Below are 26,043 nucleotides of genomic sequence, written 5' to 3' on the forward strand. Positions count from 1 at the left end.
CAAACATAAAGTTTATTTACTGGTTTCCCATGCACTTTGTTTGCTACAATACTGCCTGCACAACTGATAACAGAAAATGTATTTAATAACTACTCAGTGCTAATATGCTGTAGTATGCATGACTGACTAATTTAATTTATCTCTGATTAAGCCTATTATGTTTGAGATCACTTTACAGAAGAGACTTTTTTTGCCAGCTGTAAGCTTATTTGAATTGTAATATAAGTTAATAATGTGTGAAATAACTACTGGTGCCTACTTCTAAATGTTAATTTTACCAAATCACTTCCTGAGTTAGTGCGTACACAGCTCATCCATTGCAGCGTAGTTAGTGGGATGTTTGGATGTAAGATTGCACAGGTAGGAAGGCAGGTGCGTGGCAAGGGGATCAATGGCTGTTGTTTCTGCTGAGAAAAAGCAAAGTAAATAAAATCACAGCCCAGCCAGGGATGGCACACCATCCATATAATGACAGCGTCAGCTCAGAAGGAGCCCTCAGGATGCATCTTGAAATGTTTGCTTCCCACCAGGTGCGAAGAGGAATAGGGACTCCTTGGGAAAACAGAGAGAGGAATACATTAAACAAAAACTTGTGAGAAAGGCTGTTGTTAGTATGTTTAAATAGGAAAGTAGCCATTTGGATGGAATTCTAGATTTTCTCAGGCTGAGGGTAGAGCTGGAAAAGAAGTGGGGGAAAAAAAACCCAAAAAACCCAAAACAAATCCCAAACAATTAAAACCTGGAAAACGTAAGGAGGAAAAAGTTCTGCCAAGGGAAGCCCAACTTTTTTTCTTTAGGGAAAAGGCAGACTCTTTCCCCGTTTCCCCTCCACTCCTTCCTGTGATCTAATTTTTAGGGTAGGCACACCCCTAATGGAGAGGGAAGCAAAGCTTTTTCTGTGCACAAGTTGTATCCCAGAGCTATTGATCCCTGGCAGATGAAACTTTGCAATGTCTGTGATTTAGCCACTTGTTTCTCTGAGAGGCTGTGAAATGCTCTCAGTTGCTGATTTGGAAAATGCTCTGTGCTCATCAGTTGTTGCTTTTACGATAAAACATAATTATATATAGTCTTGCTTTAATATATGTTTATTTTGAATCTGCTGAGAAAATTCAGGTGGAGAGAATGAAGTCTTCAACCTTGTTTAGAGAAACAAGTGTGATGGCCTGGGGTTTAGTCTATGAGATTATTTACAAGCAGTTGCCTAAATTATGTGTATTTTGCATTTAAATATATGCAACTTCAGCTGGAATAAAAGGAAGTCAAGTCTTTTCTCTGTCAGATTAGTGTATCTCTTCGAAATAGAAAATATATAGGATACTGTAGTTACTGCATCAGACTGAACTGCCAAAACAATGTCACTTAACTAACATGGAAAGAAAAGTATGCAGCACATAATTTCTTTCTATATCATTCTGTTCCACCCTCCAAACATTTCTGGCATGTGATAACATGTGGGATGTCAAGCATCATTGTTCACATTTTGTCATGCTATCTCATATAGATCAGTTATCAGCAAGTCGAGCTGCACAGCAGCTCTGATTTCAGGGTCTCTTTTCACAGCATGTCAAATTCTGGCTGGCAGGACAGGACTTCAGCAGGCCCACTGCCGATGGTGGGGATGCAGGAACACATGCAGCTAGAATGTTTGATGGTTGTACTGTGCAGAGTAAATTTCCAGTGTTATGTAATGGTATTACAGAATGGTAATATTATAGAAAGGTATTTCTATAAAAATTTCTGACATGGTAGTTTCAAGGTTTGCACTGGCATTGCCAAGACTTTTCCTCTTGTTGTTTGCTCAGAATAGTCAATCAATGAGTGTTGGAGGAAAGACAGGTCTGTTTTTCACATCAGACAGAGATAGGACTGATACTGTTATAAACTGCTGGCAAGGTGAAATGTTTACGTAGTATCACATGGAAGACATGTAGTACACTGGCTTCCCATGCTTTGTATAGTCATCCAGGTGTAATCCAGGGCTGAATGTGATACACAGAGATCTGAAAATGTGATGCTGTATGTAATTTAGAGCTAGCTCTGTGTGCTGGCACAGACTGCAAAAGTGCCAGTGGCGCTCTTGCTGTTCCTAGTTCAGCACAGCTCAGGCCTGGAGACAAGGGGTTACTAGAGAGGCTTTTCAGCTTTGAGAGTTGTGTCTTCACTGGCCTGAGAGCGCTCAGGTTTGCCCCAGGTGTGAAGCTTCTTCTATATCCTCTACTTCTTGCCTAGGCAGCTATGGGTAGAGAGATTATTTAGTTTACTGACTTTTCTTTTATAAGGAGCACGATCCTTTTAAAAATTAAAAATGAACACCTTTTTCATTTTTTTTAAAATTTCTTGCTAAGAGTAGCAGGCTGAGCTTCTTCACCTGACAAAGAGGATCATAGTAATTCAGTTTGTAGATCAGTCAATGCTGAATTTTTTTTTTCTTTCTACAAATCATACATACTAGGGGTAGGAAAGTAGAATTTGATGCTTCATGTTTCCTACCTGTAAGAGAGTAGTTCTGAAGAATAATTAAAGAAAGAAGGTATAATATTTGGTTATAAATAATCTAAATTTTTAGTGATTTTCACAGTCATGAGACGATCTCTTAGATACTTTGAAAGTATTAATTATAAAAGTATGGCATTATTGCCTGCAGGTGTCTGCAACATACATGGTTAATCACTCTCTGTTCAAACACTACTCATGCAAGGCTTTTGGAATTCTCTGTGGCCCAGTTCAACACAAACTATCAGTGGATCAGGAATTGTTGTGCTTTACAGAGGGCCAATTGAAGACTAGGACTGCCTTCTCTCCCTCCTCTTTCATCTTTCTTTTCCCCCCAATGCCTAAATTGAGATTGATCATTTAGCAGGAAGAAAAGACACTAAGAGCAGCGAAGCATAACTCAATACAATACTGAAAGCTGCTTAGCTGTCGTATCAGACTCAACTTACTCTTAAGCAAAGATTAGTGAGGATAACTTCTGTACAAGCCTGTAAATCTGCTTAGCGATCTGTGACTCTTATGGGCAAATAATGCTTCCTAAACACAGCCTTTAGACATGTTGAGAGCCCCTTTTTGAATGACTGATAAACAGAAACCAGATTATTTCTTTTGGGAAAGAAAATATTGTTCAAGACATTACAACATAGGAACTTTAACAAAAGTTAATTCATACCTTAGCTAATTGTGTCTATCTTAACCTACATATATGTTGCAAAAGCTTATTCTAACTGTGAGTAACACTGCATAAATATTTGTTGTTAGGAAGTTTCCTTTCTTGCAACAGTGGTTGCCTCACATTTTCTTAAAAAATTCACCAAAGAAATATGACATTATAGATCTCAAAACATTTGAGACCTCAAAACTTTTTGGAAGTTTACCATTTCTGTTTGCCTTCATTGCACTGATATTTCTTTAGCTCCTTAGATGAATATGAACTATATATAACAAACATACAAAAGCAATCCACAGGGAAATATCAATGTCATTTTCCGCACCTACACTTAAAGGCTCTGGACTTCATGAAGACTTAAGGTTGAATAAAGAAGAGCATGTTTTTTCCCATGTGCTTTTTAAGTTTTACTTCTTGATCTGAAAAAAAAAAAGGCAACCCAACGGTATATAAAGGATCCAGAAATATTTTAAAAAGAAAAACGTAGTGTTCTAGAAGATACCCTAATACATTAAATGAGACTTTCCTTTTTGCTATGTAATTATTTGGTTTAACTTCTTTATTGTTTTTGTCTACTTGAGTATAAAAGTAAACAGCCCTGTGAAGTTGGGGGGACATACAAGGCAAATGGTAAGGATTAATACCATGTGGGGGTTTGTTTTGTTTTGTTGTTGTTTTTGTTTGTTTGTTTGTTTAAATTTTTGATGACTGTTTTCTCCTTTTTTCAAATCAGTCCAAGTTCCAGGATGCTTTTTGCTTCATCCATGTCCATTATGTTTTTTTTGTGGTCTTGTTCAGGAAACCCCTGTCATCAGTGAAGCTTGTTTGGGCAAGATTAACAATAGCTTTATGGCATGAAATCTGATATCAAGCACTTTGGTTTTTTTGTTTGGGATTGACAAAGGGCTTATAGGTCTGTTTAGACCTCAGTCGTCCTATTTATCTTTTACAAAACTGACATAGTTTTAGCGTTCTTCCACTGCTCCGGAATTTCTCTGTTTGTCTAAGATTAATTAAAAATCAATGCTGGTGGCTGAAAACCTCCTAATCTAGCTTTTTATACAAAACTGCTGATACAGCTGCTGTTTAATATGTTTCCAAGCTACTTTACAAGCAAAGAAAGTATTTATCATAGCTGAGTATGAATTAAAATATCAAAGTAGCCAAGTAAACTGCACCTATGTATCGTGGCAGGGGTGGGTCGAGGACAGTGATGCAGGGATTGCAGGCATTTCCTGAGAATGTCACAGACTTTACAGAGTCATTTCAGATTCACTTACCAAATGGTAGCACAGAGAAGAAAAGCTCAATTGAAGGAAGCACCGACCATCAAAACACTTGAAAATCCAAATGAACCAGCATGAAACTAAAATGGAGAAGTGCATTTGGCAGAGAGACACACTTAGTGTGGAAGAGTAAACTTCAGAGAAGGTTATTCTCACCACCAAAAGCAGAAACGATCTATTTCCTGAGCATGTTTAGCTTTCCTCCATCTTTATTGGCATTTCTATAATTTCTGTCCAGAAAAGCAATAATGTCATTGCTGAGATTCCTCTTCTGCTTGTCATACGTAGAAAGTTGATTATGTCCTTTAGTCTATATAACATTGATTTTTTTTTCCTTCTTTCATTCTTTTCTTAATCACCTAATGTATATTAATTGCAATCCATTTCCCTATGTTCCCTGATGTGGATTATTTTTTATATCTGTTTTTACTTCACTAGGGCAGTGTGATGATTCAGGCAGGTATTAATTTTTTCTCTTTGTTAATGGATTTTTTTTAATGTCTCATAAAATTTTCTTAAACAGGTCCCAGCTTTCATCTTTTTCCCAAATAAACTGTTTCTCCCAGGTGAATTTGCTCAAAATTGTTCTCAGGATTGCAAAATGAATCCTTTTAATACATCAGGTATATTTGTTTTCATGTTATCCGGTTTGTGAATAAGAAATATAATGAGCAAAAGGTGACATTCATAAAGAAGCAACTGCTAATTTTTAGTTCTGTGGTAAATTTTATGTTATCATTCAAGATTAGGTATAATATAAAATTCCCATAAGATAAATGCAGTTTTTACTGAGTTCAGAAAACATCCTTATGTAGAATTTTTAAATTATTTTTATTTATTTCAAGGCAGCACAAAGCCTCCAGCATGTGCTATTAAGTCCTCTGTGGTAACTCAGATTTCTCTCCTACACAGTATAAACAGATGCTTGAGCAATCCCTCGTCAGCATTTTTCCCAGTGTATTTGTGGTCTGGAACAGGTATCACCCTGCTTTTCTTGCACAGCTTTACTTTCAAAAGCATTCCAGCCTCTGAATGCCTCCTTCTACCACAGCAGGATGGGCTGTGGGGAGATTCAGTTTCTTCTGTCCAGAAAACACTTCTCCATCCTGAGGGCTACAGCTGCAGACCGTCTTTATTGCTCAGCTTGCCCGGGGAAACCAAATATTTCACTGGATTGTGGTCAGTGTGTAAAACCACTTAATTCAAGAGATTTGGTAGTCCCAGGAATCACACCATGCACCCGAGAGCATTGTCCAAAAGCTCCTTGAACTCTGTCAGGCTGGTGCTGTAACCACTTCCCCGGAGAGCCCATTCCAGTGCCCAACCACCCACCTTTTTCTAATATCCAACCTAAACCTCCCCTGACAGAGATTCAGGCCATTCCATTGGGTCCTGTTACTGGTCACCACAGAAAAGGGATCAGTGTCTGCCCCTCCTCTTCCCCTCACAAGGATGTTGAAGACCACAATGAGGTCTCCTCACAGTCTTCTCCAGGCTGAATAATTCAGACTTACAAGAAGTGCCAGTCTTACAGGAAATGTCAGGCTGATAAAGCTCTGGCCTATACCAAGGTAGCAGTGCTACATTAACATTTAACAGTTGATCTCAATGATCTTGACTGTCTTTTCCAACCCAGATGGTTCTATGACTCTATTAAAAAAGAGTTGAGCACCTTTCTAAGAAATTATGTGTGTATGGGTGTATGGGATAATATCGGAAAAATGGGATGTCTCCACACATCCCTGAGTCAGGGCTGCTTCTAAGGGCCCGGGAAGCTATGACGGTGGCAGTGCAGGAGCAGGAGCAGTGGTCTTCCTGGCCAGGGCTGGGGCCAGGATGACACAGGGCCAGACACAGCATGGCTACAACACAGTGTAGGCAGGGAGTGAGGGACAGGCCTGAGCTCAAACACAGCTGCTGAGCTGGGGGGGAAGAGGGTCCAGGCAAGGAATCTAACAGCTCCATCCCACATGGCAGCTGATCTACACCACATTCAGCTGGCATTGATCAAGCAGAACTAAAATGGCTGCTGATCATTCCCAAAGGGTTATTGCTTCTCATTACATCAATGAAATAAAAGCAACGCTTCAGGTTACACAGCGGTGCTTGCTGATAATAAACATGGCATCAACTTTCCCTGCCCACAGTGAGTTTAAAATGACTATAATCTTAATTTACCGTGCTTTTCACTTGACTTTCACAACAGACCTAAATACAAATTGTACAAGAATGACTTTTAATGTCATTTCTGAAGTGGTAAAAGACCATCAGTACAGCCCTTCAGATCCCAAAGTAGAGAAAGCTATTAGGTATGTTATTGTTTTAAATTTTAATCTGTTCTGATGTTCCTGAAATGCTCTGTCTGTAACGTCTTTTGTATTAATCATCATAAATATTTTATCCTTTCTGGAGAGGGTATGCTGATGTAATGTCTAAGCGAGCAAGGCGACTTAGCTACTTTATCATACTTGCTGGACTTAAAATGAATATCAAGAAGTTCCAAGAAAGATATTGTGCAGATAATAAAGGCCAAAAAAAAAAAAGGATAAAGATACAAAATGGTAACCATATGTAGCTATTTCCTTGCTTGCTGTTTTCTAATTCACAGAAACCAGAGGTCCTTTTTAGTGCAGCTGTACAAATTCAGTAGGTGCAATAGTTCCTGTTACAAAAGTAGTTGTCTTGGGGGATGAGGAAAGTGCCCAAAAGGTGTGATAAAGGTTTCAAAAGCAGATGCTTCTTGCTTCTTGTATTATTTTCTTTTCTATGCTGCTCTGCAAAGAATGGTCAAACTTGATAGCACTAAGTCAGTAGCTTCATGCCCGTGCTTGGTCTCTGAAAAAAAATTCAGGGACATGATGCTACAGAAGATGAAGCAGTGGCCTGAGTGATGTGAACATCTCCTGTCTCATCTCATCTCACAACTCATCTGATGGTGGGCAGGTATGAGCTTGGGTGTATAGTTTATTCCTATTTTCCCCATGCAAACAAATGTATTTCAGGCTTTACCTCAGGTTTTGTCACCATATTCACTTTGCATTGAGGAGAACTATCCTGGATAAAACTATGCTATGATTTTCAGTGATGTGAACATCTCCTGTCTCATCTCATCTCACAACTCATCTGATGGTGGGCAGGTATGAGCTTGGGTGTATAGTTTATTCCTATTTTCCCCATGCAAACAAATGTATTTCAGGCTTTACCTCAGGTTTTGTCACCATATTCACTTTGCATTGAGGAGAACTATCCTGGATAAAACTATGCTATGATTTTCAGTTGTTGGCGTCTTGTAGGGCAATGCGCAGCATTTATCTATTAGCCTTCAAAACACCCAGATCAAACTTTCCTGCTATAGAACAGATCTGTGTTCAAAGCTTGACAAAGACTTTGGTATAGCCTTCCATATTGAAGTTTAAAGCACTTGCACACATCACCCTTCTATAAAAATACCGAGCACTTCCCATCTCGAACATTCCCAGAATATGTGTGTGCCCAGGCTCCTGTTTCAGAATCAGATGGACTGGGACTGGCATGCACACCTAAACAATTAATGACTGTTTATCCAGGTACTAGCAATGCTTTCTGGTTTGTTTTTTTAATTGCAGCCTGCGAAGAGTGTTACTTGGCTTACTTCTAGGCCAAGAGGAGAGTGTGATCAGAACAAGACAGCCAGAGAAATGCATATTTTAGAGCATCAAATAGACTAAAAAAATATATATGCTCTTCCTTCTGACAGTTGAAAGCCACTCCTGTCCACAAACTGTGGGCATGTGTTACAGTGGGGATACTGCAACACGTGTATCAGACAACGAGGCCCGTGGAAAAGAAATATATATAGACCGATTCTTGCTAGATGTTTCAGAGATGTTTATTTCTCCAGCCACATGCCCGGGGCTCTGCCGAGGAACTGCTCAATCACGGGACCCGAGGGTCCTTGCCTGCGCAGGGGAACACAAAACAACCAATGGGGAATGAGGCTGACCAGGGGCAGGGAAACCCTGTGCCTCCCCCCCAGGGCCCCTCTCCCAGGATCCCACAGCAGGGGGAACGGATCCCAACATTGCACCCGTTTATTTTTAATAAAAGATATTTAAAACTTAACATTGAAAACAACTGGATAAACATAACAAGAACAGTTTTAAAACAAAACAAGCCACCCTCCTGAGTCTTTAAATGTCCAAACAGATTCTCTGGAACATCTTAAAGCTGACAGACGGGAGACAGGACTCTCTGAGCACGCTTTGTGGGGAAACTGAGGCAGGAGAGGGTTTCTTCAATTTGTACCTGTTGGAACTCTAAACAAAAATAGTTAATTTCTTCCCTCCCCCTCTTCATCCCCCACTTGGCATTGGAAATGGATTTTTGGGGAAACCATTGGCAAAGGCATGGTTTTGTGAGGGAAACCATGGGTGAAAAAACGGGTTGGGAATACACTGAGGGTAATAGGATATAGGGTAAAGGGGAAAGGTGGGATTAGGAAAGGGAGACTGTAGGGACTGTTCATAATGTGGATATTGTCTAACGTGACTACGATTTCTAGCATATATACTGCCTTTCACAAAAATACCATCAGGCCCAGTGACCTCTGCTGCTTGTAACCCTTTTCTACCTTGCACAATTTTGAACTCTACTACTGCTCTATCTCCTAAACTTGGGATGTATTTTTCAGGGTTATTCTTTTTAACAGCAGTTCTATGAACAAATATGTCTTCCTGGTTGTCACATCTTGTTATAAAACCATAATTTTGTTTAACATTATACCATTTTACTATTCCTAAAACCTTAGATACAATGATTTTTTCCTGTTTTCGAGTGGCTGCCGTTTTCTGTCTCGCTGCGTTCCTGGTTTCACTTTCGTTTTTGCTTGCTCCGGTGTTGGAACTGCCAGGGCTGCCGGGGCTGTCGGGGCTGCTCGTGCCTGCGCGCTCTTCCCGGGGTCGCATTCGGGGCTGCCTGGGCTGGGCTGGGCCGCTCAGCTCCCCGCGCGCCGCCGCCTCTGCTGCCTCTGGTCACAGCTTCGCTGCTGCTGCCTGGCACCTCGCCCATGTCTCGGCCGGGCCCCCGAGCGATGACCCCCCCACGCCCTGCTCCAGCGCGCGTTTTGGATGGGCGCAGCTCTGCTGCACTGCCACTGCCACCACCACTGGCTGCCGCCCGCGGGCTGCCCCTCTTGATCAGGCATTCATGGGGGTCGCTCCACCACGCACTGCGCAGGGGCCGGACAGACACTGCTGGGTCGCGCTGCTGCCACCGCGCCTCGCTCCCGCCGCGCCTCGCTCCACTGCCAACGCTGCAGCTCACGTCACTCTGCCCATGCCCGGGAACTGCCTCGCTGCTGCTTGGAGAGTGCTCGGTGCACGTGGCCTGGGCCGCACGGTCCCTGAAGCAGTTTTAACTTCGCAAGGACACAGCTGACATTGTTCAACAGTCTCGGTAATTAAATAATATTCACGAAAATATTCTTCCATCGGCATATATTTTGACTCAGAAATTAACTGTGTCCAAATAGTCTTCCAAAAGTCTTTGGTAAGAATCAAATCCCAAGAAACGTAGAAAAAGTTCTTAAACAACCATGAAAGGAAATGTTTCAGTTCCTTTTGAGCTTGAATTAAGCTAAAATTTACAAATCGTTGTTCAAGAATCTTTTCAAGTTTAAGATAAATGTCCATATGCGGCTCTGAGAGCCAAGAGTCTTTCCATGGTTCCTCCATAGTTTAGAGATGGAATAGCAAAACAAAAACTAGAAGAGAAATCCAGAGTTTACTCACAAATCAGTCGCTGTCCTTAGGGATCGGGGATCGTTCTGCTCACAATTCTCTACCATTTGTTACAGTGGAGATACTGCAACACGTGTATCAGACAATGAGGCCCGTGGAAAGGAAATATACCTGGACCGATTCTTGATAGATGTTTCAGAGAGATGTTTATTTCTCCAGCCACATGGCCGGGGATCCCGAGGAAAACTGCTGCAATCAGGGGACCCAAGGGTCCTTCCCCAGGCAGGGGAACACCAAACAACCAATGGGGAACGAGGCTGACCAAGGGCTAGGGAAACCCCGTGCCTCCCTCCCAGGGCCCCTCTCCCAGGACCACATGGCAGGGGGAAGGGACCCCAACAGGCATGTTTGCTTCTCATTATTAGCAGTCGTTTGAAGGAGAAAATGAACAAGGGTGATAAACATTTGGGAAGAGACTGCCAAACACACAGCAGAGCCCTGGGTAGGAGGATGTGGATTTAATGCATGGTGCTGGTTGTGAGAGCATTTGTACATCTGGTTCTGTTTGTGGATTGGATCCATTTGTGGAGGGGAGCCTTGGCTATTATTGTTTGTTCCCTGTGTCTTATTTTAGCTTCACATTACTCAATGTCTGATTATGTTGGACAATACTCACTGTTGCTGCTGAGAACATTTTGGGCACCAGTGACAAAATGCCAAGGATTATGTCCATATCATTCTATCACGGCTCAGGAAACCTGTGAGAGTGAGCCAACGCAGGCGCTGGATGCTTTGCAGAAGGAGGGGTGCCAGCCTAGGATAAATTAACTAAGTTTGTCTTCCCTCTTTTCTCCCACCCTGACTGCCTGTATAACAAGGATGTGAACTGGGAGTCCTCAAACCCATTGAGTGATGGTCCCAAGTCTAAAAAATTGTAAGAGGGAAAAGGAAACCTACTTTGATACAGCGGGGTGGAATTTTGCAGATCCTGTGAATTCTGTCATCCTGTTAAGAGCTGAGATCATTACTGGGCATGCTGTTCAGCAAAGCAGGATTTCTGTCCATATTTTCTTTTCAAGTTCATCCAGCCTGTTTTACAGCTGTAATAACTTGTGGCACAACACAGTCCAAAGGCTGGCGTGTCTATTTATATATATAGGTATAACATCAGTTATTCATGCTTGCGATCTGAAATTGGGAGTTGCTGCTTTGAAAAGAATGGATACCTGAATTTTGTGTTGTAATGTGAACCAAACAAAACCAGACAGAATATTTGGCACATAAGGAAGTATTATATTTCATTTCATTGTAATGTTTTCAGTGAATCCAAAATTCATTAACTATCCCAAATTCATAAGTTGTCTTCAATGCTGCATATCATCTTTTTATCTTAGGTTTAACTGGAACAAGTATCTATGTCAACCAAACCAGAGATTTCAGGAGTACTGATTATTTCACCAAGGTTAATACTACCTTACAATAAAACCTGTTCTTTATGGATTCACTTACTTAGGGCAATACTGCTCACATATAGGAGATAATACTAAAATCTCTACAAATGTTTTTGTAAGAAGCTGAAATTACTGTGACATTTATGGTACTCCCTTTTCTTAGATTAGGGAATGAAGCAGTTACTTAAATTACCTTCAAAGCAAAACTGCAGAAATTTCCATTCAGGATTTACACTGAAAAAATGAAAGCATAAAGTGCCATTTTGGGTCGTATAACTATATTTTATGTACCCCCCATTCCCACTGGCATGTCACTGCAAGGGCTTGAAAACTAGGTGTGAGGACACATTGCCTTCTCGTGTCTCTTTGCCCAGCTGAAGAGGTGACACATGTCACAAGAGGGACGCATGTGCCGTTCAGATGTTCAAGTCTAGGAGGGACCAGTGCAAGGTTTTCTGCTTCTGTAGACAGAGCCTGAGGCTCTGCAGTAGCGGGGTGAGCTTAGCATGCAGAGAACAAGGGAAAGTGGTTTGAGATAATAGCTAAGCTACAGGAGATATCCTAGACAGACAAGAGGTCAGCTCTGTGTGGAGAAAGCCACCTTGCCCCATCGATTCTCTAAGAGCAGTTGGGGAAAAGGAGTGAGGAGCTCTGCAGAGACAGTGGGACTGGGGGGAGGTGCAGGAGGCTGTAGCAGGCACTGCAACAGGTTGTGCAGAGAAGCTGTGGATGCCCCATCCCAGGAAGTGTTCAAGGCCAGGTTGGATGGAGCTTTCAGCAACCTGGTCTAGGGGAAGGTGGCACTGCCCATGGCAGTGAGGTTGCAACTAGATGTTCTTTAAGGTACCTTCCAACCCAAGCCATTCTATGATTAGTGAGTGCTCTTTTCCTCCTAGAAAATCCCTCTCCCCCTGTAATCTCCTTTCTTTAGGATACGAGTCTCAGAGCTCACATCTCCTGGAGCTTGCAGACTTCTCCCCATCCAGCATCATATTATCACTCCAGCTCATAACAGGCAGTCTGCCCTCTCTATTCATCTCCAATGATGTCTCCTCAACTTCTTGGTGCTCTGAAGGAGGAAAAGGAAAAAAAGATTCAGAAAAAGAAAATACAGATGTCCCTCCCAGTGGAGGAGCTGCAGTTGTTGCCAGAATTAGGTGTGAAGATGGCAGCTACTGAAATGTGAGGCATTTCATGCCCTTCCCCACCAGATTTGCAGCACCAAGACATAGGGTGAGACCGCTTATCTCATCCCCACCATTCCAGACACTGACAGTGCTTATCAAGAACTAATAAAGTACACAGGGCCCATCTCTGGGCAATGTCTACCTGCCTGTGTTTGAAGTTTTACCTTAAAAACACTAGCTGGATCTTTCAATCTCTTTTTTTCTTTTTTTTTAAATTTCTATAAGCTTCATGAATTTATGAGGAGTTTAAAAAATAAAAAAAGAAAACTTATCTTTGCTACTTAACTCAGCAGTTGAACAAAAGTAGTGTAAAAATACTGCAATAGGTGCTGAGTAAAAATGTCTGTTGTGGTAACTATTCTGGGTATAGCTGCTCTTTCATGACAACTCCTTTGAATTATTTCCATGTGGAACAGAGCAGCTCTGACAGCAGCTCTTTTTTAGAGGGAGGCAATTTCCCTCATATATGACTTGTCAGTTGGTAACTGTGGGTGTGTAAATATAGCTGAATTTTGGAAATAATGCCGATCTGGCAGAGGTTTTGGGCAGTTATTTATGACTGAATGGATGAAATTTACCAAGTTCAGATTGATGGTAAATGTTGCAGGGCAGGTACATTACCCAAGCTTGTGTTTGTGGAGCACCTTGACAGTTTTATATTATTTTCAATAGTACAATTCTTCTTTAAATATCTAAATGGTGGATGTAATTTGTATAATAATTGTAATAGTATTCAGAAGCACCTCACTTTAATTTTATTCCAGTTTTATCGACATTTTCTTCTCTCTTTGCTTTTGCACTTGTGTCCTTCTTCTCTCATCATTCTCACATCTCATTTGGGATTTGTCCTCCTCCCGCTCCATTTTTCAGCTGAACTCCCATAAGACATGGGAACCTCCCTCTATACCTCCGGCATCAGTAACCTCATTTGTTTGTGGAGCATCTGCTTTATTTCTGCAGTTTTAACTCACAGTTTTATTTCTTCTTGCTTAGTTTGTTTTGTGTCATCCAGTGCCATGTTTCTGGTTTGCATTCTGTCTCTGGTCAGCAATCTTTCTGAGTGTATTCCTTTCCCTGACTTGCCTTGGTATGCTCTCTGTGTGTCAGCTTTAAATTTCTGTCTACACAAAGAACAGAGTCTGCTACAGACAAATTCCAGGGTCAATTTTGCCATAAAGCCAGTTGTTTCAAAATAATTTCAAGTTCATCGGCCTTCACTAAGAAAGATCTTAAGAGCTTTTAGAAGGCTATGAATATGTCTGTCATTTAAAGCCAGCTAAAGATGGCAGTACTATAGTTACATCTCTCAGCCTTCTGGAAACTTCCTGTTTGACTGGAAGATCTCTTCCTGAGAAATCAAATGAAGACTTTTCTATCTTACTTTCAAGGCGTTATCTCCCTTTTGATCTGGCAGTTTATGAGATCTTCTCATTTACTTAGTCCAGAGAGGATAATACAGAGCACAAAGCACCTTTTCTGTTGTCATCTCCATGTCCCAAGTGCCAGACCCTCTGCTTCCTAAAATTCAAATAAATCCACTTTATATCCCTCATTGTATCTAAATGTATCAAAATAACAGAAGAACCTCCTCCTTTTCGCAGGAGACTTTCAAATGTTTTACTAGTCAAAATTTCACTCCATCACAGTATTGCAGAGGTGCAACAAACTCAAGGAATTATTAGTAAAAGAAATAGAGAAATCAGCAGATGAGAACTTCCTCTTTCAAGAACAGCAGCTTGTTTTAGTTGTGTCTAATATGATCTCTAGGACAGAAGATTGCCTTTATTTGTGCTGTGTCTTTGCTGCATACAGCAGCAGGCTTATATTGAAACTTCAAGTTAGTAATTTAGCTTGAGTTGTCTGAAAGCTGGAGTTTTGTATGGGTTTGCATTTCTTGCAGATGTCTGTCATATACAGCAAATGTTGCTGGCTGGCTGCCCTCAAAAACACTGGGGAGAAAATAAGATCCTTGAAAAAGTGAAATACTAATGACTTACAGCCACTTCATATCTAATAGCAAGTGAATGCACTTCTTGCTTGAGAGGAATGGGAACAGAGAAGCTTGGAGTTGGCTTAGTGGTGGGAGGCTTTATGTTGTTTTTGAAGGAATATTTGCAAATTCTCTATTTGGTAGCTGACTTTTTAAAATGCAGTCAAATCAGTATGTGGTGATGACAGAAATAATCGTGTTATTCTATTTTGACTCAAAATATGTATTGCATTGGACAAAAAATAACAAATTATTCAGAAAATATTCTCTAATGTGCTCTGCTGGGTTTCAGTGTCTCCAGGGAACTTCATTTTATGACTCTATCAGCTTGCCTTAAAGCCACAGAATATGTGATTCACAATTTCACTATCCTGTTGGTTCATGTTTCTGTTTGGAAAGTGAATCAATTTCTGGATCTGAGGTGTGCATAAACAGCTTCTTTTTCCTTATAGTCTCAAGGGAAATCATGAATGTCAGAGAATAAAGGTACACAGAGATATAGATGAATTTCTGTGCTGAAATCTGAAAGTTAAGATGTGACTAAACTTTAGAACTTTAATAAGAACTCAATGATCAGTGCTTTGCCAGCAATGTGACAATGTGCTCTCTCCAACTTACCAGCTATTTGTACACATTGTACTTTGGTCACTGGGTGCAGTAACCAGGAAAGAACAAAACACTTGGCAAATTAAATCTAAAGATTTCCACTCCTGCTGTAGAACAGATAGATGTAATATACCATTTCATCTTAAACCAAATTATGTGCTAGGACATTGAGATACTTATTTCTGAAGACATCAGTGTATAATGTCTGATATCATAAGGACTGAGGTGCTTAAATTCCAATTATGAAAAAATCTTTCAACTGAAAGCAGAGATACCTGAACTAAACAGCTCTGCGATATACCTAATCTTTCCCCTCCTCCTGCCTTTCTTATTGTTCATTCAAGTGCACATGTGAAACAAGGACTTGATCAAAAGTCCTTTGAAGTAGATGACGATCTGTCAGCTGGCTTGCCCACTGTTTGGACATCACCTGTATGTTTTATCTTCGTAACAAACCCTTTAGTGATTTCTTGAGTGTTGACAGAGCATATGATAACGCACAATGGAACTGAGACCACTGAGCCTGTTTGGCATTGTTTGTTATCTTCTGCTGCTATCTTACAGCACATTAGTGGAGGTATGTCTTCTGCACCACATGCTTTTGCAATACCTTTGCCACAAAAGGTTTTGAGGAAAAAAATTTTGAGGAGAGACATAAATGTTATCTTCAGAACCTAAATGTTGTCCTCAGCTGTCTATTGTGGATATAAGGAAGATATAACCAGATCTTTCTTGTAAGGGGAATGTGATAGGAGAGGGAATGGACACAAGTTGCAATGTGGGAAATCCCGCTTGGATACTAGGGGAAAAAAACCCCAACCAAAAAACCAAATCACAGTAATGTAGTCAAGCATCAGAGCAGGTTGCACTTGGAGATATTCAAACCTGACAGTCTTGAGCAACCAGATCTGACTTGGTCACACCTAAAGCAGGGGATTGCGCCAAGTGACTGCCAAAGATGCCCCCAGCCTATGTTTTGTGCTTCTATGAATTCTGTTCTTTTTGTGTAGTTTGCTCTTTTCATCTAACTCTTAAATAAAGGGGAAATATTCTGTCTCTTTTCAGAACCTACTGGGTTTGCTCTCATTTACTTACAGAAATGAGAAATGGAAAGGTTGCTAAAGAAAGGATTCAATGAACTGCAAAATCATGTATTTCTCTCTGGAACCATGCATTTTATATATTTGGTTTATAATACCCAGTAGAAAACATGTGCTGAGAGCTCACTGCTCTTATGAGCTGAGATATCTGTATCCACGAACAAGATTCATTTGCAGTGTTTTCCTCTCCTTTCTTTTTAATGAACAAAAAAAATAAAAGTGTTCTGTGGTTGTTTGGAATAGTAAAACATGCCTGCTTTCATCTGAAAATAAAATCAAGTCTAATAAATGTAATTATTACCACAGATAGGTCTGCTTTCCCACATAAATATTAGCATCTTTTCTTTCTGTTTCTAATAATCTGCATCTTAGTGGATGTATGTCTTTTGCACAGTGTGCTTTTGCAATACTTTTGCCTCAGAATATTTTCCTTTTGAAGTTATTAAAGTCAAGACTTTTAAAAATTCTTGTCAAAAACTGAGAATTATAACTGGCTCTGTTTGAAATACAATTATGTTTTAAGCAATTTTTCGATGAAATAATCCAAGTGTGCTTTTGCAAATTAAGAAGTTACACATTTCTACTTGAGATATTTTTTTCCATTTTTAAGTAGAGAATTTATAAAATTTTTTAAAAGTTGCAACATGAAATATATAATGAACTGAAATTCTGGTCAATAAATTTGGCTTGATTTAGGGTGGTTAAACAGACTTTGTATGTCAGAATTTCTTATAGCATGGAAGAATGATCTCTTATTTAACACACAATGTATTTAATAGTATAATACAGCAATGGATGGAATATGTTTATGGAATGTGTGCATATAGAATATGAACACTAGATCTTATATAGATGCTGTGTTTTAACTCTGTCTTGCAGCTAATCCCCAGACATCCCCTCACTCCCTCTCCCAGTGGCCTGGGGGAGAGAATAATGAAGGGTTAAAGTGAGAAAACCCTGGGCTGAGATAAAGGCAGTTTAACAGGTAAAGCAAAAGCCGAGCACACAAGAAAAGCCAAACAAGGAATCCATTCACCACTTCCCATGGGCAGGCAGGTGTTTAGCCATCCCCAGGAAAGCAGGGCTCCACCACATGTAATGGTGATTTGGAAAGACAAACTCCATCACTCCAAACATTCCCCGCTTCCTTCTCCTTCCCCCAGCTTTATATGCTGAGCATGACACCCGTATGTTACAGGATTCCCCTTTGGTCAGTTGGGATCAGCTGTCCAGGCTGTGTCTCCTCCCAGCTCCTTGCACACCCCCAGCCCTCTCTCCATTGGGGTGAGAGGCAGAAAGGGCCCTGACTCAGTGTCAGCACTGCTCAGTTGTAACAAACACATCCCTGTGTTATCAACACTGTTCTCAGCACAGGTTCACAACACAGCCCCCGACCAGCTACTGTGAAGAAAATTAACTCTATCCCAGCCCAAACCAGCTGAATGGACTTCAATATATCTGTTCTATAATAAAAGTCTGGAAATAGGATAGATATGTCTTATCAAGGAAAATAAGAAAAAGATGAAACTTCCTTAAGTCAGTAAATTTGACTGGGTTGCAACCATGGCAGACACTCCAGTAGCATTGCTTCTAGATATAAAACAACCTGTGAAGTGAATGAGGGTGAAAAACTTTAAACTGAAAAGGAAGTCTGCATTTTTTTCTAAAGCTAGTTATAGCTGAATAAATGTTTCTGTCCTTCTCTGAAAAACAGAGTAGAAACTAGCACAGAACCAGGATAGTTTAACATAAATACCGTCTGTATGTTTTTTCATCTTACACATCATCTTACGGTTGCTGTTGAAACATCTGGCTTCACAACTAGTAGTTTTTTTCCTTTTCCTTTGGGACAGGTCTTGCACAGTTCTGCCTTCCTGGGAAAAAGGAAAGAAATCCTGTGAAAACTGATGTTTGTTGCAAGAAACACGTACAGTAAAGGCCAGATGGATTTCATCAGTTTTATTTATTTAGCCAGCAAGGGCTGTTTATCAGTACAATATACAGACCATTGTAAGCTTATAAAAGACAGTGAAATAATTGTTACCAAATCAGCTAGGTTTCACTCTTACTTTCTGAACATTGGCTTTCTTGGCTGCTGAATAAAGCTTTTGAGGAATAAAGCTTTGGCTTCACAATCCAAAATGTATTGTATAGTTTAATGGTAAGCAGCCAAGATTGTAATTTTTGAGATACTAAAACAATTTGTCTTCTTCCACGAAAGTTTCCTAAAGCATTTTCATGACAAAAACATTGATCTTTTACACACAGGTTACTCTCGGGCAAGGACTGGTTTAAATTTTATTTAATTTTCAATTGTTTTTCTACTGCATACTTGTTGAGCAAAAAATAGGCACAATTAATTATTTTTCTTAGAAATATCTAATACCCTAAGTATCTATATGCTTTAATCTCCAAGGAACCATTGCAGAGAATTACAATATTCTCAAGATATTGCTGTTAGGATAGATGATGATTGACACTTATTCATTAAGACACAATTGATTTCCAAAAGCAGAGGATTTAGGTTCCCTTTGAAAGGCTTTTTTGCCCCATATTAATGAACAGCAAAATTCAGAAGAGATGCACTCGTGCAAGCTTTTGGTTACACACAAGCATATGCTCTGTGTGTGTTTAAGCAATGCTGTGTAGATGTGTATGCCTCCCGAAGAGGCAAGTGTTGCACAAAAGTCAGCAGAGAGAATCTTTAGACATGAAGTGCAGACATGAAACAATACCCAGGAAAACACCATCTAATTTAATGCACAGTGTGGCTGGGAAATTACTGTCAAGTAAATGTCGAGTAAGCTTGCAATGCAGAGCTAAACCTTGCAGAAACGTATGAAGAGCACTCAGATACAAAATCAAGATAAATATCTCACTTCTATCCCTGGTTTGCTTGTCAGGCTGTCCTCCTTTCCCTTTTCTTTCTGCTATTTTACAGGAAGTATCTGCTTTCTAGAGGATGGGGGAAGTTCAGCTATAGCAAGTGTGAGGTTTTATCCAATTTTTTTTCTATTTGATAATCATCTCTCTATTGTCTGGTCATTGCTTTTCTATAGAGTTAAATTGGTTCCACTGCTTGTTCTCCAGCTGCACTGCAAGATGATCATGTCTCCTCAGCACACACCTCCTCAGCACACTCATGGTTCAGGAGTACCCTTCCAAATCTGTATGCTTATAGTGTAGTTATATGACTTCTGCCACCTGCCATGGGATTCCTTCTGGGGTCCAACACTGTGGCTTTCAGGAGGAACACAGCTACTGAAGCTTTATTCTGGGGCCACAGTTTCACCACGGTGAGTGGCTGCTGTGGTGTTAGGAGCACTCAGCACGCATTGAGTTGTTAGAGATGTATGCTTTGTAACAAGAAATTACACTGCCGGAGAGCAAATTAGTGATTGATGTAAAATGGAGACTTCTAGGTTGTAATTGTGCTAGCAAGATATGAGACAAAGCTTCAAGTATAATTTTAACAGTATTTAATTAAGTGGGACAGTAGATTAACCACCACAATCCTAACTAAACACATAGAGAAGAATTGCAAAATATAAATGCTCATTATTGCTAAGTTGCCTCTGCCGTCAGTGGCTGACTTGGAGATGGGGTGATTGACCTGAAGCTGATTTAAAATGGCTCAATTTAAAAAATAAATTTTAAATCTTTTCCAATTCAATGTTCTTCTCTAATGCAGATAGGGAAAGGTGACCCGTCTGTTCAGCACTGCACGGTTCATTGGGTGGGGAGAAGATGACATATTTTATCTGGTCACTGAGATCTTACTGTGTCATTGTACCTTGTGTGTAGCAATTAAAGCAAAGTGAATCACTTACTTAACAAATTTAGTGTCTTGTTCTCTCAATGGAAGTATTATTGCCTCTAGTTTATATTGGTTTGAATTGCCTGATGGCAGATTTCTGTCATCACCTCAGTTGCTGACAAACTGTAATTAGGTATCCTCGTGCACGGTGCTAGATGAAGAAGTTGCAGGGAATGGGTGCAGTTCCTTTACAGTTTGTTTAATTAACTTTGTGTGCTGGATCCAAAAGATTTTGGGAGCCTGGCCTCCCTTGCTTTGTCAAGCTGTGTAAATCCCATACCAATTATACTTCCTATTCTGGAAACAAACAGTGCAGCATAGAAGCTTTGAATTTGCTTTACATGACTCTTTGTAGGAAGCAAGCATAAAAGGAGCTTGTGTTCAGCCACAATACATTCATTGTTAATTTGAAGTGAATATTTATAACTTTCTTTTTACTATTAGCCTGACACTATGAGCAATTATGGCAGTATTCAGCTAAATCTGGCCAGCCTGTGCCTGGTCAGAATTTTCTTTCCCTGTGTTTCTAATACATTTCCTATGCACTATTTTGTCCTTAATGCCTTTATAGCTTGTTTATTGGAAACAGGTTTTTAATTATTTTTCAACAGTACTGGAGACCTGATTTAATGAGCAATTCTTAGATATACTAGGGAGACATATTCACCTGATTAATGTGATAGTTAACTGAGCAACAAAATTCCCTCATGAAGAAGCAGCTGTACACAGAGTGAAAGCAGTAAAAAAGTTTGAGGGAATGTGAAGAAAATATTTGAAGAGAGATAATTTAAAGTAGGATACTGAGCAAGTTGGAGGCTAAGTATAAATATGCAGTGTTGGCTTGCTGGTTGGTTGGTTGCTCCATTAGTACATGCATGTGTGCACATACATACCTGTATTTGTTAGGAGACAGTTTATATAGGCTTGATGGAATGGTACTGCATTGGAGTGCTGGGATACTCAAGGACTGTAGAAAAAAATGAGGAGGATGGGTCCTTCAGGTGTGTGTTGGAGATGAAATTGTGCAGCCAACACTTTAATGGCATGCAGTGTTGATGTCCAGCTTCAGTGCTAATGTGTGCTTTTGGAAACAAGTCTGTCCTTTGGGAAATAGGTCTTTTCTGAGAGAGAGGAAGGTAAGAGAGAAGAAGTTTGACGTTCTTTAGTTGTCAGAGCTCACACTGGGGTATTTATTTCTTGTGTCACTGACTTGCTCCTGTCATCAGCACTTATGTTCTCAGTTTGGAAGCTTGTGGTAAGCTTAAAGGACCAGACTAACATGATCGCCACAGAATTTTGATAGCTAGTAGATAGTATAGAATTTTTGATAGTAGATAGTTCCACTCATGCATTTCAATAACATCTTCCCTCCTCTTTGCAAGCAGCATTTGCAAAGGAAGATGACGCGGTGGTAGCCCAGTAGAAACTCATGACTAGATAATCAGGTTTAGTTCCTGCAGAGGGCTGTGGCATCCATGGAGAGAAGAACCACGAGGGGATTAGTGGACACAAGGTGCACTAAGGCCAAAAAGTGGCACAGTAGCAGACACACATAGAAGAGGAGAGCTGAAGTATGAATGCTGGAGGAAACACAGCCCAGCTAGTTTCTCTCATGTAGTTCCCAACTTGGCTTGTATGATGGATATCTCTTTACAAGCCTGAAAATACAGTGTTTCAAAGTCATGGTATGGTATAAACCATCCCACTCACAAACTTATTGGACTCCTTATGGCCTAACATAACCCCTCTGGTTTCAAGTTAGGGCTGGTGGCTTTTTGTTCCTGCTCATTCATATACTTGTGAGGACAGGAACATTTTTTTCCAAAAGGAAAAGTGACCTTTTTGTATGGGATGTTGTATTCTTGTTCATATGATTTAAACAGGGGAGAGCTGTATAGATTATAAAGAACTCACTCTGGGAAAATGAGCTGACTTTCCGTGCAATCACTTTGGGAGCACAGATTAGGGAGAAGACTGATAAAATACTTTGCCAAGATCAAATCTAAGTGAAAGTGGGCTGGACACGTTACTGGGATTATAAGAGATTTGAAGAAAATAGAGAAAAACGAGAAGGCAATTAACATGCACCTATTTGGAAGAGGAAAATGCTCCTATGAGTGTCAAACTCTCTACCCTACCTTAACTGGTTCAGCTCATCTCCATTGTGACAAATAACTTGGACAATTTTTTCCAAAGCATTTTTATTTCCTTGCCTTGCTGACATGATGGAAATGTAATTATGATTTGGATGCTTCTTTCAAAGCCAGGAGGCTGGCTGCTCTGATGGCTGGAGAATCACAGTTGAATTCAGCAGATCTGGATTAATTTCAAACTCTTGTCATAGCTTTTCTTTAGCAGATTTTTAGTAGGTAACTTTTGGGGTTCTTGTCTGCACCTCATTTTTTTCATCTTGTCTGCAAAAAGCAGAGAATGATCTGTGTGTTCCACCCATGCTATCATGCCTTAGCAATTTAGTTGGTGGAATTTCTGGGGCTCTGTATGTCCATGCCTTGGGTCAGCATTGCTCCAGCCCTCCTGGACCACAGCAGCCCTCTGCTTCAAAAGTTTTTGTCTTTCCTGGCTTGAAAGGAGGGTTCCCAGTGATGTTTTGATTTGGGCTGCACTCGCCTTTTGTTATTTTCATATGGCGTGGTCTTTAGAGCTCTTTTGTGGAGGACCCGTGGTGTTGGAGCCAGCAGGGTAGCTGTGCAGGGTGGCTCCGAGCATGGCTGAGCACCTTGTGGGAGCCTAAAACAGGCCGCAGCTCAACAGATTGACTGAGCACATGCCTAAGCTCTGCCTGCTCAGCAAATGCTTTAAACATAAACATGTTCCAAAGTGTTCTGCTATAGATGGGTGATCTCCAAAATGTGCTGATGTGCTCTTCTAGATAAAGATCAGGATTTCTTTCTGGAAGAACTCATTACAGGGCAAGCACACTAGCATTGCCTGAATTTTTAGGTAAGAGACTTGACAATTTGCTATTTATGAGGCAGCCAAAGTAGACAAAACCAGAACATACTTTTTAAATTGTTTTCTGGCATATAAATAGAGATTATTTAGTGTTATAATTTGTACATTTATTTTTTTTAATACTATTGAACTAAACTCTATGATGGCAACCACTCCTGCTAATCTTGTGTTCTTTAATCTTCAAACTCAACAAAAGTCATCTGCTGAACTCAACACTGAGTTGTCGAGACCAAGGTTTTGTTGGTTTTTTGTTGGTTATTTTTGTTGATTGTTTTGGGGTTTGGGGTTTTTTTTGGTTGTTTGGTTTGGTTTAATTTTCCTTATTTGAAAAGCAATCACGGTAAGAGATTTGAAGTGGTGATGATCAAGTGTTCCAAAGCAGCGTGTTCTCCTATTTTTTTATGAAGACCATCCTAAAAACTGCTGATTTTTTAAAAAATAGCAAATAATATATTATATTGTCACCTTTGAAAACTTTGGGAGTTTAATGTAATTTAACGCCTGGCCATTTCTTTGTGACTGCAACTTGTCATAAATCTAACACTGTGCAGCTAATAAACAGCAACAGGAAAAGTGGTCAATCCAAAGTGCATGCAGTCAGAGCATGCTGGCCTGCATGTATCAACTTCTGTATAGCCACCTATGGAAAAATATTGAGCCTGGACTTCTAAAATGCCTGAGACAGGACAGCTTTTGAAACAAAAGCAGCAGCCAAAGTTTGTAAAAGCAACTGTCTAATTCACACACGTTTATACATATAAGCATATATATATATTTATGTTTACAAACTGTATGATATGTATTCACACCTGGTACAGAAGTATGAATGGCAAAAGGGCTGTACACTTTCCTTCTGAGAAACTGCCTGCCTTAAATGTTGAACCATCTTCCCTCACCCTTGTCCTCAGACTTACCAGGCACGTTTGCAAGGCTCAGCTCTTCACTAGCTCACGCGGAAAGGAAAATTTGGCATGATTTCCTTCTTTGTAACTGGGGCCCTGTTACTAATTTGCTTTACACAGATACGGTCCTGAGGGGTCCCTTAAAGGGATTTAGATCCCTCCCTACCACTGTCATCCCTTGTGTTTTGTCCAGGTGCACACTCTGCAACTGTCTCAACAAAGTGGGTTCTTTTGTTTGTTATTTTTTCTTCCCAGGACCCAAGAATTAACACTTCTGGTAGGAGGCATGTAACAGAAATGTATTTGCCAAATGGTGCTGCCTCTTTTCTTGGATATGGAAAAGCATTTTGTTGAAATGGGAAAACCAAATGAGTAGAGCCCGCCAGTTCCACACGCCTGCTGTCTGCGAGCATCCCCACCCTGGGTACGTGGGCTGTGTTACTGACTCAGGGGAATGGGTTTAGAGGAGCCCTTTGTTGAAATATTGGCAGCACATCACTGGACTTGCCGTTGTTGCAGATGGAGCAACTTGCCGAACAGATGGATTCTCAGTTTTCTGAAAGAAAGGGAAGGTACTTGGTGTACCACGGTGGGAAAGAAGGGAGGGTATTCCAGGCAGATGGAAAGGCAGAAAAGAAGGCATGTTCTGTGCTTTTTTGGTGCACTTGGAACCTAGCAATCTCCTTCTGGCAAACTTGGGAAAGTGTAAGCACAGCACTCTGTGAGAGGGCGAAGCGATTGTAACAGATGTGGAGGAAGTTATTTGCACAGAAGCAATGAAAATGAAGGCTGAGTCTAGGAGAAGGCAGAGTGTATAACTATTATGTGCTAGGTGTGGGAAAGGTCTCCTGCCCTGCTACATCAGTGGTGCACTCTCTTAAGGCACAGGACTAGTGCCAGAAGAGTATAACTGGAAGAGAGAACTGATTAATATTTTAAAGTCTATTGTGTTGTGGAAGAGGCTAGAGATAAATGTTATCTGCTACTGTGAAGCCAGGAATCCCCAGGTTCCTGCAGTATGTGCATTGGTTTCGTGACGGCACAGTTTGTACTGTGGCACTGCTCAGATACTGTGTTGTCTCTTCTCTTCTGTTGTTCTTCTTCCCCTCCCCATCTTGTTCATACCTCACTTCCATCTTAATTATTAGGGTGGGATCAGTCCTGTGCAGCACTCAAGAGCCTGTAAATCTGACTTGAAATTATGTCACCTGATCCAATATTTACTGCTAAAATCTTCATGCGATTGCCAAGTATAGCGTGATAAGGAAATGGCATGAACTGAAAGAAGTGATCGTATTTTGGTGTTGTGTGTTAACTCTGTACAACTTCTCAGTCACTTCACACACACATACCAGACTTAGCAGAAATAGACTTTATCATAGTATCATTTATGATTTAATAACAATAGACTTTTATCTTTATCCCTTAGCTTAGTTAGACAATTTCAGCGTCTTAGAATGCAGACATTAAAGCTGTTTAGCTATAGTAAGGATGCCAAAGGCCTTGGAAATCCAGATTTTCTGGGAAATGAATGTGATAAAGGGCAAAAATGTTATTTCCAAGAGTGATTCACTGCTGAAAGCAGCTATGCAAAATTATCACTTTCTTAAATAATGGCTTTGGCTTTTGTTCATGGTCAGGGTTGTGTCTACAGCAACAGAGATGTCTAAAGTCTTTTTCTGAAAAATAAAGTGACCTGGATTACATACCCACTTTTGCATCAGTTGTGCTCCATATTGCAAGACTGAATTTTCAGGGAGGCTCTGAGATAAAATGAACAAGGAATCCCATCACTGAATTTTAGTATGAACATTTTTCAGATTGTTGTGTCTGGATCTCAGCCAAGTC

At 40.4% G+C, this 26,043-nt stretch overlaps 1 protein-coding gene across 10 annotated transcripts in view; it reads left to right on the forward strand.

The window, feature by feature from the left end:
- The window catches only part of ENOX1 (ecto-NOX disulfide-thiol exchanger 1), a 359,555-nt gene that overhangs the window by 180,308 nt on the left and 153,204 nt on the right, over positions 1–26,043 (forward strand). Inside the window, exon 4 of one of the 10 annotated variants that reach the window (XM_039567926.1) lies at positions 24,451–24,619. The exons of the other annotated variants lie outside the window; for them this stretch is intronic. The gene's annotated coding sequence lies outside the window, so the exon portion shown is untranslated. The remainder of the gene's footprint in view (positions 1–24,450; positions 24,620–26,043) is intronic. 10 annotated transcript variants of the gene reach the window in all.

Source organism: Corvus cornix, chromosome 1, assembly GCF_000738735.6.
Source record: "Corvus cornix cornix isolate S_Up_H32 chromosome 1, ASM73873v5, whole genome shotgun sequence".
NCBI classification, from domain to species: domain Eukaryota; kingdom Metazoa; phylum Chordata; class Aves; order Passeriformes; family Corvidae; genus Corvus; species Corvus cornix.